Consider the following 13484-nt stretch of genomic DNA (forward strand, 5'->3'; position numbering starts at 1 on the left):
TACAAAGAAACTGAATTGATAATGGATTGAGAATCTGCAGTTATGAATATGTCATATCAGGCTGGGAGGAACGTAGAAAGTAGAGGTCCCCTTTTTTGTTTTTGTTTTTGTTGATGTCGGCTACCCCCCCAAAATTGGGGGAAGTGCCTTGGTATATGTATGTATGTATGTACTAATTACACCAATAGAAGTAGATAGTGGTGAACCCTCATTTTGCATTCACACCCTTTCAAGTGCAGTACTTTAGATGTTATTGATTCTCCTAATTTGCCGTGGACACCATTGATGTTCTTAGTCCCTTGTAATAGACTAAGTGTTAAACCACAATTTTATTTAACCGCACTCATGATGATCCTTTTGTAATTGTTTGATCTAGAATATCTAGGGTGTTCTTCCCATTTTTTTCCCACACATTTTGTTAACCCTTTTACCCCCAAAGGACGTACTGGTACGTTTCACAAAACCCATCCCTTTACCCCCATGAACGTACCGGTACGTCCTTGCAAAAAAATGCCATAAAATTTTTTTTTTTCATATTTTTGATAATTTTTTGAGAAACTTCAGGCATTTTCCAAGAGAATGAGACCAACCTGACCTCTCTATGACAAAAATTAAGGCTGTTAGAGCAATTTAAAAAAAAAAATACTGCAAAATGTGCTGGGAAAAAAATAACCCCTTGGGGGTTAAGGGTTGGAAATTTCCAAATAGCCTGGGGTTGTAAAAGGGTTAATGACTTAACCAAAATGTAGATCTCAAAAGGTATAGTGAATAACATAGATGCCAAAATTTGGCGGTAATTAACAGGGCTAGAGCTACCTGAAACACATTTACATAATGGAGTAACATTACCAGTTTCCCAACAAGTGCAAAAAGAACCTCTTCTTGCTAACTTGTGGAAAATATCGGACAACTTTGGAGCTAAGAATTCGGTGGTCTATAAAAATGAAGGAATATTACTATTTAGATTTACACCTCATAAACATCAAGATAAAGAGTAATTTAATTTCACAGGACTGAAAACTAAACTAATTAGTTTAGCCACTGAAAAACAGAAATGAAAGAGATAATTTTAAATAAATCTGCTTACTATCAAACACATCTGCCAAAAGGTTTGCCTTTTTCTTTGGACAGTGAGTGGCAGCCATCTGGTTTAAATAAAGGAGGAACTGATAAGTCTACACCAAAGAGTGCAGATTTACTGGTAGCTAACCACTTACGTTCCTGGGTTATATCAGGAACGGTTTCTTTAATGTTTCATTTGTTTTCCTTTTCAGTTGAAGTGAGAAACAGCAGAGTATAGTTATTCCAAATCATATCTGATCTGTTACCCTTCCAAAGAAGATGAGCCTCCTGCTGAACGAGTGTTTGTCTTTCACTTGGTATTTTAACACTTGAGAAGGGATACACCTACCAATTGTATAGACCAGATTCTCATTCAAGAGAACAACAGGCTCAACACTTTTATACAACTGAGACCAATTCCAATGCAAAACATCTCAAAATGCCATTCCAGTCTGTTTGAAATTATATATTTATCTTACGTGAGTATGACAAATCAGGGACATTGCCCAATCCAGTAATAAGCTTCACTTACAATTTGCTTATAGCCTGATTCAGAGGCAAAGTTCAAAGCTCTTAAGCCATGGTAATGCAATCAGTACGAGAAATTGAATTTGACCCCTACGGTGAACGTTGAAATCATCAACAAAAACAAAAGTCCTTTCTATCATCTTGATCTTAGCCGTAATGATAAGAAGATAAAGATAGAATAATCCAAGTCTAGATTCTAATAGATCGAACACAAATAGAAGTTGTTATGCTTGCCACAAATTTTTATTACCAGAATCTCATGACATCCATATTTATGGCAGGACTTGTGAGAAGCAGGGTACTGTACTTGGTCCTAATATAAACTGCCATTCCCCTGGCCCTAGGAATGGCATCCCGTTTCAAAATTATTGGCCTCTTAAAACCTGTGATTAGGTGCTCATTTGAGAAGCCAAAGTTTCTGGACATAATATATCGTATATCTGGAGACAATTGTATGGTCTTGAATAATGACATGCAGTCCACGAATATTGCAATACATTAAACGACAACAGTAAAGTCTAGGATCCACTGGTCCCGTATTTGCCTCAATATCTCCAGACAGAATAAGAATTAAAAGCAATAAAATAAACATCCATCTTACAAACAAATGTAACAATAATGATAACACAACCAATATCAAACCCATATACTGAAGAAAAAATTTATACAGTAAAACTGATCTACATGGAGGGGTCAACACCGTGCAAGGCTAAGTACCCTACAGGATAGCCACTTAAACTAGAGGGAGGTCAGTAAGTATGGTTTTGAAAATGAATACCAGGGAGGAAGATGAAACAGTTACGGAAAAGGCAACATTTTCATAAACCAACGGGCATAAATGGTCCTTCTCTTAAGCTTGCCCAAGACACCCTTCCCAAAAAAAAAATGGGGAAGAAAAAACAAAAAACTGCCTGAATGTACCCTCAAGCAAGAAAACTAACCCATAACTGAAAGACCATAGTACCAAGTCGTCCGAACATAAACAGTGATCACTTACAGTACAGTTAAGTTTTACTATAGTAATAGTACTGTACATATAGAGCAACAATATACACTACACTCTCAGCAAATGTTCTTCCAGTATTACTAGGTAAGAACAACAATGTTTTATTGTTATACTGTAATTGTATGATGACTGCTGGTTAAAATTATAGTTCCGAACAGGGCAACGACGACTGTAGTGTTACGTACTCTACTGAACCTTACTGTGTACAGTACGTAATGTACACATGTACTGTACTGTACACTTACTGATATGTCATCATTTAATTACAAACTACTTATTTTGTGATAGCAATCAAGTAAAAACAATACAATATTAGGCAGTACTTAGTGTGTTAATTATGCGAGTGTATGAAATGGGCAGTGAGTTGTTAGGTTAGGAGTCATCCCACCCAAGAGCAGAAAATATTCATGAAATTGCGCCCGTCTCTGTTACGAAACCCTCATGAAGAGTTGGGCCGACTGCACAGAACAGTCTGATTACAAATTCTCAAGAAAACTTTGTAACTCCAATAACCAAGTAGCCCTACACCTGTAATTGTATCTCAACATCAGGAAATGAATTTAAAACTTACGTGTCAACAGATTGTTAAGATGCGCACTTTACTAGGTTAGGTTAGGTAAAGAACTTTAATGTTAAAGAGTGAAAATTTTACAAGTAGGCTTATTCAGCAATCTGTTTAGCTGATGTGGTTTTCATTTCTTAACAATTCATTGATTATAGTTTATAAAGGACACTGAGAGGAAACTAAGAAGCCTATGGACTTCTAATCTGGGGTAGTTTTTTGTTATAAAATCTATAAATATAAACTCGAAATTCTCAAACTTATCTCACAAAATATTCAAAATGATATTGACTATGATAGAAATAATAATGCTAATAAAATCTACATAAAAATCATATCATGCATTTCTCACACCTATAAGAAAGTGTCATTATTGAACGGAAAAAAACATTTGAACGATATCTAAAAGATATAAGAGATAAGATTTTATTTTCAAGCTACTTGAATAGCATCGTACTCACATACAAACAGGAGAGAGAGAGAGAGAGAGAGAGAGAGAGAGAGAGAGAGAGAGAGAGAGAGAGAGAGACCTAAACCCCCCTTGGCTAGAGCGTTTCAATAAAATGTCTCACGAAAATTTGACTTCTTCGTCAACAGCAACTCATAAACCAGAGGAACCCTCACACCTTAGGCATTTAAGCGGGAAATATCTAGCGTCCCATTGGCTGAATCTGCCTGAGCTCTGATTGGTGGTTTGATATGACGTCTCACAATGAAAAAAATCTTTACTTATTGAAAAAAAATTATGACTAAAAAATTATTTTAACCATGGAAATGAGCTTATGATTTTCTATTTATTTGATAATAAATAGATAATGAATCATATTGAAGGGTACAACCTAAATAAATACGTCATATTCAAAGGAGTACTTGTTTGTGTTCTGGCTACGATGATAGATGTGCGTGTGTGCGTCTGTTAAGCTGTAGCAGACGAAGGCAACTACCAATCACAGTTGAGGAAGTTATAGCCAATCAGAGGTCTGGAATTTCCCGCCCAAAGAGAGTTACGGGGATATATATGTTGCTGTTTGAAGTGTCAAGTTTATTTGTATTACGACGGGAATTTATTAATTAAGCTTTTAATTTATTTATTTCAATATAGCAAATAAAGCAAAAATTTATCATATTAGAAGATTATTACCAAAATCATAGAGGAAATTTGTCGTCATAAAGGATAGGGAGCAGTATCTACACAAATTATTTCAGTATCTACATAAATTAATTAAATCAGCAAATTTTATGAGATAAAAAAAATATAAAATCAATAATAATAAAGTTGGTCTTAAATACCATTGTTGTATGTATGAAATTAGATAGAATATGATGAAACATCTCCGCGCCCCCCTTAACTAGAGCGTTTAAACAAATATCTCGTGTTTTATTTGACTTTTTTGGCAACAGCAACCCATAAGTCAGAGGAACCCTCTCACGTTAGGCTTGGCGGGAAATATTTGGTGTATCATTGGCTGATTGGTCCTCTGCTGTGATTGGTGGTTGTGTCTGACGTCATACAACCTCGCATTTTATGAATGAATTCAACTGGTTAAAGGTAAAATGTCTATACTTATTATAAATAAATCAAGTCTTAGAAATTACAATTTTAATCAAAAATAACTTATGAGTTTTTTAATTTAATAATAAAATAGACAATAGAACCTATTTGAATGCATAAGCTAAATGAATAGTTCATTTTCAAAGGAATAACTAACTAGGTTATGGCTACGATGATAGATGTGTAAAGACGAATTTGTAAACAAAGGTAACAACCAATCACAGCTAAGAAGATACAGCCAATCAGAAGCCTGAATTATCCCGCCAAGAGAGAGAGAAAGCGAGAGTTCCGGCCGATTATGCGTTGCTGTTTGACAAACAGGCCCGAATTTTCATGAAATAGATTTTAAACGCTCTGGTTATGGGGACCTACCTGCGGAATGTTTTGTTTTTGAGAACATTAGAAATATAATTTAATGGAAATTTATAGAGAAAACCATTTAGAGAATATTATGACAACATATTTTTATCAGGGGAATCATTTTAATTATTATATAGTTATTTTTATCGAGATATAAGTCATTGTGACGTCATCAGGAGTAGGACGAACTTAAAAAAGACTGTCTAAATGACTGATTACTTCTGTTTACTGGTAATAATGAGTGAGGTATTAAGTGACACGTGGTTAGTATTTGACTTTCAAAGAAATATCCTATTATTTTCTTATCAAGCTTAGGCTATATAGTGAAGGAACTACAGCTCATTTCAAGTGTAATATAAATCATTAATTTGAAGAAATAATTGACTGTTTTGGTTACGATGTTGGACGAAGCCGAAGAAGATTTTGTTTATAAGGTAATTAATGATATAATTTCTTTAAAATATATAGAGTCAGTCCCTCATAAGATGTTTTAATAAACGTTTTATCAGAGGTGTACATGCTAATGATCAAATAATTATTATTATTGAGGGAAAATATGTCTTTGGAACGTCATAAGAAGTAGGATGAACTTTAAAAGGACCAAATGACTGAATACTTTAGTTTGCTGGTTTGAATGGCGTATTGAGTAACACGCGGCTAGAATTAGATTTTCAAATTTTATAATTTTATCAAGCTTATATAGCGAAGTGAGCACAATACACCAATGTAAAATTGTTTGAGATAAGGTTGAAAATTTTGAGCTCCTAATTATAGATTTTTATAACATAAAACTACTGCAAGTCAGAAGTCCAAAAAGAATATACTCCGAATATATTAAAAGGACCTCGATTCCAACAGTTTAGTCTATCATCTGGGACGGGGGTAAAGTTTATTTTTTATATAATCAGTGATATATATATATATATATATATATATATATATATATATATATATATATATATATATATATATATATATATATATATATGTATGAATGTATATATATAGGCCTATATATATATATATATATATATATATATATATATATATATATATATATATATATATATATATATATATATATATATATATACATATATATATATATATATATATATATATATATATATATATATATATATATATATATATATATAAAAGGATTCGTCTTGAGATGCCTCCACGTGATAAAAAAAATATAGTGAACTAAAACAACTGTCCAGTTCCACAGACTAACAAAATAGATCAAGCAAATGTAACATATATGGTGTTAATTGCACATATAAAAGTACATGAAAAATATATGACTATACTAGTAAAAATCACCCACAATTTTTTTTTTCTAATAATCATTTTGCCATACGGTCTTTGAATAAGTGGATAAAGTTTCCCAATGAGAAATGTAATGCTCTAGAATTAGTAACCCTTAATTGTTTGAAGATTATATATATCGAATGGCTGATAATATGATGAATGCAGAACAAGTGCATGCTCGCTCAAACTCACAGACACTCAAATGAGTATAGTCATCATAGCTGGCTGAACATTAGCGATGAATCTGAGAGTTTTGAAAGTTTAGAATGTATTGCCATGCTCGTAATAATAACCGCTTGTAAGTTTGGCAACAATGTCGTCACTTTACTTTCTCTTAAGCTGACTTGTGAGATGCTACAGGGAAAAAAAAACAATATTTTCCTTCCCACTATACGTTTATTCAGGGTTGGAACGGGAAATCAAACATGTTAGCGTAATTATTTCAACACGAATGGCTATCCGACATAATTCAAAGTAGGCCTAAGTTATTATATTCTTTTAACTTCATCTATCGAATATTCATATTTATTAATGCATCAATCTCAACAGAGGTTTTAATACAACCAAAAAATAAATATATGTTGATACGTATAGTCATGTAGTTTCATCATGACAAACATGATTTTCCTTCTAAACCATTAGTGCATTTAAATAATTTCTGACAGTTTAAATAGCAGCACAGTTGTTGCAAGTACACTTTTAAATTAAATGAATAAATAAAAACATAATACGTATAGTCATGTAGTCTCATCATGACAAACATGATTTTCCTTCTAAACCATTAGTGCATTTAAATAATTTCTGACAGTTTAAATAGCAGCACAGTTGTTGCGAATACATTTTTAAGATTATTGTTTACACATCTCATATGACATTCAGTCTTTGTTACTGAAGTATTGATGTTAAATCATTATTGCAAAATTGATATCTAAGTTGTGGCTTATCATCCCCATGAACTCCACAACGTTGGACGTCAGCTGGTCTTGATAAACGTTGTTGAAAATACTCTTCCAAGATTATATTGAGGTATGCATTTAATTCTGACTTTAAGTAAAAATATTATAATGAGGATTTAAGATATTTCTTTTTCTGTTTGGTTTATTGATAAGACTAATATTTTGACAATTATATGACTTGAATTTGGCTGTCAAAAAGTTGCAATTTCAAACTAGACTTTGATGGAAATTCAAGAAAATAAATTGGACAATTGCAATGGTGCTTCTGACTTTTAGAAAAAAAGATGATAATGAGGATTTAAGATATTTTTTTTTCTGTTTGGTTTATTGATAAGAATAATGTTTTGACAATTATATGACTTGAATTTGGCTGTCAAAAAGTTGCAATTTCAAACTGGACTTTGATGGAAATTCAAGAAAATAAATTGGACAATTGCAATGATGCTATTAATAAAAGTCAAAGCAAATATCAAGTTCTTTTTATTTTATCAATTAAAACAATTTATTTTGACAATTATATGACTTGAATTTGGCTGTCAAAAAGTTGCAATTTCAAACTGGACTTTGATGGAAATTCAAGAAAATAAATTGGATAATTGCAATGGTGCTATTAATAAAAGTCAAAGCAATTTTTTTTCTGTTTGGTTTATTGATAAGAATAATATTTTGACAATTACCTGTATATGACTTGAATTTGGCTGTCAAAAAGTTGCAATTTCAAAACTGGACTTTGATGGAAATTCAAGAAAATAAATTGGACAATTGCAATGTTGCTAGTAATAAAAATCAAAGCAAATATCAAAATCTTTTTATTTTATCAATTAAAACAAGGAATTTTTCTGTATGGTTTATTGATAAGAATAATATTTTGACAATTATATGACTTGAATTTGGCTGTCAAAAAGTTGCAATTTCAAACTGGACTTTGATGGAAATTCAAGAAAATAAATCGGACAATTGCAATAGTGCTATTAATAAAAGTCAAAGCAAATATCAAAATCTTTTTATTTTATCAATTAAAACAATTTATATTGACAATTATATGACTTGAATTTGGCTGTCAAAAAGTTGCAATTTCAAAACTGGACTTTGATGGAAATTCAAGAAAATAAATTGAACAATTGCAATGATGCTATTAATAAAAGTCAAAGCAAATATCAAAATCTTTTTTATTTTATCAATTAAAACAATTTATTTTGACAATTATATGACTTGAATTTGGCTGTCAAAAAGTTGCAATTTCAAAACTGGACTTTGATGGAAATTCAAGAAAATAAATTGGACAATTGCAATGGTGCTATTAATAAAAGTCAAAGCAAATACCAAAATCTTTTTATTTTATCAATTAAAACAAGGAAAAAAAAAAGTTTAAAGTACATTGCGGTTCTATTGCGCATGCGTCGTTCAGCTTGCTAGTAGACACTAGTAGATATTCGGTGGTTTCCCAAGAAAATTCTTAATATCTCTGATAATTTAACCCCTTTGCCTTCCACTTAAAAGTAGATATAACCTCCGTGATGCAAGGTAAGGCCATGGATGTTCATTTTAAGTCATTTATGACCCTGAAATGGTATAAATACCCTTAAAACAGTCGCGGAAGTAAGAGACTCCCAGTCTTTGTTTTGATAACTGACCTCTATTTTCCAAAACATTCCGTCACTCATGTCTAATTTACCTACGCATTTTGGTCCGTATTTTCACCCTGAAGTTATCTAATCCTTTAATGGGTCTTATATATTCGGGTTCTGTAGGTTAGGGGCTTTTATCTAACCTCAAAACCCAATGTTTCTAGTCTTTTAGTGTCTTGAGTTTGGTTACCTTACGGTAATGGTTGGCCGGACGAGCTATGCAAGCACGATTTAATTTTATATTCTTTGTTATAAAACGTGATTTTTTATTAGGTTCTGGTTTATTTAGGCAAGATAGTGTTTTGGTTAATCTGTGTTAATTTTTTGGCTAGCCTATTAGCTTTAAATCTTATTGGATTGGATTGGGTTTGTGCTCAAGGTTAGGCCAGGCGGTTTTATTGGTTTTATTATAGTTACGGACGGAAAAAAGTTTGGTTTATTTAGGCAAGATGGTGTTTTGGTTAACCTGTGTTCCTTTTTTGGCTCGTCTATTAGCTTTAAATCTTATTGGATTGGCTTGGGTTTGGGCTCAAGGTTAGGCCAGGCGGTTTTATTGGTTTTATTATAGTTACGGACGGAAAAAAGCTTTTCCATAGTTTTTAGGGACAGGGCGATATCTTTCCTATTACTAGCCAAATCGTTTTTCCTTATAGGGAAGATGTTCTTTACTATGATCCAATATACCATAATATGAAGTTATTTTATCATTTTAAATAATATAATTTACCTTTACCACGGCAATATTTTCTCAAGTTCAGCACGGTCCGAACGCAAGTCACGGGTAGCTCCTGCTTAGTTTCCAAACTTTCCCGATAGATAGAGCCCATGTCGTCCCAGGCTAAGAATCGTTTGTTTTTACAATTTAATACTGTCCCTTCAATCTACATTTTTTCCCCTCTGTTAAGCTCGTAATTAGTTGGGACACGTCATTTATAGTGTCATTTGATACTATGATAATTATCATGAATTGTTAGGTTGGGGAAAGGTTACAATGCATCGTCCGCTGAATCGACGGCCAAGTTTCTCGGTCGTAAAATTTTCCCCAAGTATTGTTTCCTGCCTGACTATGATAACACCCGTTGGGCGGCGCTCTGTTCGCCTATCAGCTGGTGGCGCAAGCTTGAACAGTTATTGATCTTCGGACTTATGTATTCGCTAATCCCAACAATCTTCATTTTTAACCCCTTGTTAAGAGTGTTAGTTTGTTGGGACAAGTCCTGAAATTATGCCGAATACTAATTTGTTATATATACAACCAAAGGTCAGATAAGCCAACATCTACTTCAGATGTTTCGGTAGATAAAGCCAGTGTCAAACAAACCACCCGAACTAACACTTCGTTTCCGTGCGCTTGTAGGCCTACTTTTGCTGGCCGCATGATTTTAAAATTTTAAATCCCCCCCCTCGACCCAACATTGACCTACACACGAGGTCTACCCTTTCCAACGCTAAACGCTGTAATGGACAGACGTGTTCCGTATAGTTTCTCTTTGAGCGATGGTGTTGAGTTTATTACTCGTATAAATCAGCTTGATGCTCTGAAAACATAAGGTTTTTAGACCTACGGGTCTTTACTCAAGAGTTACCCTGTAATTTTTTCATTTTTTTATTTCGAAAAAGGCTCTTAGGTGACTTTAGGGGTCCCTGTGAAGGCGCAAGAACCCGAGGATTTAGACTTCAGGTAATCTTGAGGAACTTTTTAATTATCTTTCCTTATCATATAAATATGCATTTCCATTTGTTTTTAGGCTAAGATTCTCATTTATATGTATCTATTTGTATACATATGATTATGTATATGTATGCGTACATTTTGTATATCTATATCCATATTTACTTTATTTTTTATTTTTACTTAATTGATGATATTATTTTGTTGTATTATTGCCCGAAGAGCTCTGCTCCACATGGGCTTGGACTGAGTCTTTTTTTCTTTTTGTAAATCTTTGAATGTAAATATTTTTTGTCCAATAAACATTATTATTATTATTATTATTATATAATTTAGAGTGCTACCCATATCTTTTTTTGTGTAGGAGAGAGACTTATGAAGGGGGTCCTGGGGCTTGCCCCCGACTAGGGGTTGTGACCTGGGAACTACTAGGTTTGGTTAGGTTGGGTTTGTGGGGTTTGTATGATAGTGACAGTGTTTGGGGGGGTCGCAGGTGACCGTTAGCCCCCCCCTCCCCCCCCGTTAGGTCATTAGGAAGGTAAGGACACGGCTTGTAGGTCAGGTTAAGGGGGGAAGTTTGGGTTAGTTGTCCATTTTTCTCGCACTTTCCGACATTCATGTGTCGAGTAGTCCTAGTATGTAGATTGTTGAGACGAGCATTTACAAATTTTGTGGATTCATTATTTCATTCTGTTAAACTTCCCGTGAAAAACTTGATAGGTGATGATCTTTACTCTATTTTCTGGCGATCGCAAGCCTGTCTTAGTATGTAGTTTGTTGGGACGAGCATTTACAAAACTAGTGAATTTAACATTATTTCATTGTGTGATCATTCCCTTGATAAAGAGCCGATTTCGGACATTTCTTACTCGATTTTCGGGCGGTCCAAGGCCTGTCCCCACAAACTATAAAGGCTCCGAGATTATGGTGTCCCTCATATAAGGCTGGGGTGTGGTAGTTGGGATTAGTGTCCAAGATGGGCTTAGGAGAAAATAGGAGTGTTCTGATATCTATTAATAATGACGGGCAGGTAAATATTTACCCAATGTAAAAGATTATGTTGACTCGCAGGTTTTGGAGCCTTTGTATGTTGGACAGGAACACGAGCATAGAACACCGCCTAACCTACAAGCCGTGTCCTTACTTAACTAACGGGGGATGGCTAACGTCACCCTACAGCCCCCTTAGACTGTCGTATTCTTAGCAATAAGGTTGAAAATTAAGGAGCTATGGACATGGCTCTCATCATACATACACCGTCAGATGATATGTATTGGTAAATGTTAACCCATCCTTAGATATACACTCAAAGGAAAAATGTTTTAATGTTTATTGGTGGTGTACATATATCGACGGTCCATCATAACTTCCTTATTTTCACCACCGTTACAGGGGGAATGCCAAAAGTCGTAAACACTCGCAAAAGTCCCGTAGACATTTAGTAACCACCCAAAAAAATTTTGACACATTATATTGAATATATCCCACTGGTAAATGTATATTTCCTTCCATGTATTATAATATATTGATTCAGACAGTGTTAATTTCTTTATTTGGTCAGAAGACAGGTTCCTGAAAAAAAGCCACTTCTTATTATCAGACATGTTAGTTGTTTCAGTATTTTTGAGTGCTTCATTTCCGAGATATGTTATTTAATGTTGTGACATAATTTGGTCACCATTTAAGTATGATAGCTTATAATTTATATCACATCCCTCAAATGTTTTTTTCTCTGCCATGGCTCTCTTCGCTTACAAATTATCATATCACTGCTCCTCAATTCTGGCAAGAGGTACGTGAATGTGCTGCACACGTCATCCATGTGGGCCTGTATTCAAGGTATCATGATAGTCTTTTATTATAATTAACCTAACCCAGGATGCCATGTTGTGTTATCTTTACTAAAGATAACATTACACAAACACGGACTCTTTTATTATTATTATTATTATTATTATTATTATTATTATTATTACTTGCTAAGCTACAACCCTAGTTGGAAAAGCCGGATACTGTAAGCCCAGGGGCTCCAACAGGGAAAATAGCTCAGTGAGGAAAGGAAACAAGAAACAATAAAATTCTATGAAGAGTAACTACATCAAAATAAATATCTACTGCATAAACTATAAAAATGTTAACAAAACAGAGAAAGAGAAACAAGACAGTGTACCCTCAAGCATGAGAACTCCAACCCAAGACAGTGAAAGGCCTCGGTACAGAGGCTAAGAGAACAATGGTTTGATTTTGGAGTGTCCTTTTTCTAGAAGAGCTGCTTACCATAGCTAGAGTCTCCTCTACCCTTATCAAGAGGAAAGTGGCCACTGAACAATTACAGTACAGTAGTTAACCCCTTGAGCGAGGAAGAATTGTTCGGTAATCTCAGTGTTGACAGGTGTATGAGGACAGAGAAGATTAAGTAAAGAATAGGCCAGACTATTCGCTGTGTGTGTAGGCAAAGGGAAAATAAACTGTAACCAGAGAGAAGGATCCAATGTAGTACTGTCTGGCCAGTCAAAGGACCCCATAACTCTTAAGTGGTAGTATCTCAACGGGTGGCTGGTGCCCTGGCCAACCTACTACCTTGCGTTAGTAATCCCCCTCCTCAAATCACAGCAATAGAGCGATGTATTCCGGCTCAATATAGTCTTTAGGAAGCATTTTAAACAGTAATTTTATTCTTATGGAAGTTTTAAATTGTTTATTTATCCTTTGTCTCACACCAAACAAGAGGGAAAAAATTTGATTGCCCCTCGGGTTGTTACGAGATGTTTTACAGATGATAAAGGCTTTTAGTATCTCTTACAATAGTGCTGGTTTCACCATTATGTGTCCTTATGGTATATA

General features: G+C 34.0%; 1 protein-coding gene across 1 annotated transcript in view; it reads left to right on the forward strand.

Annotated features, from left to right (window-relative positions):
• The first annotated feature begins 8736 nt into the window (after positions 1-8736).
• Positions 8737-13484, forward strand: part of LOC137650185 (uncharacterized) — a 59961-nt gene continuing 55213 nt past the window's right edge. Inside the window, exon 1 of the mRNA XM_068383358.1 lies at positions 8737-8864. The gene's annotated coding sequence lies outside the window, so the exon portion shown is untranslated. The remainder of the gene's footprint in view (positions 8865-13484) is intronic.

Source organism: Palaemon carinicauda, chromosome 11 (genome assembly GCF_036898095.1).
Source record: "Palaemon carinicauda isolate YSFRI2023 chromosome 11, ASM3689809v2, whole genome shotgun sequence".
NCBI lineage: Eukaryota > Metazoa > Arthropoda > Malacostraca > Decapoda > Palaemonidae > Palaemon > Palaemon carinicauda.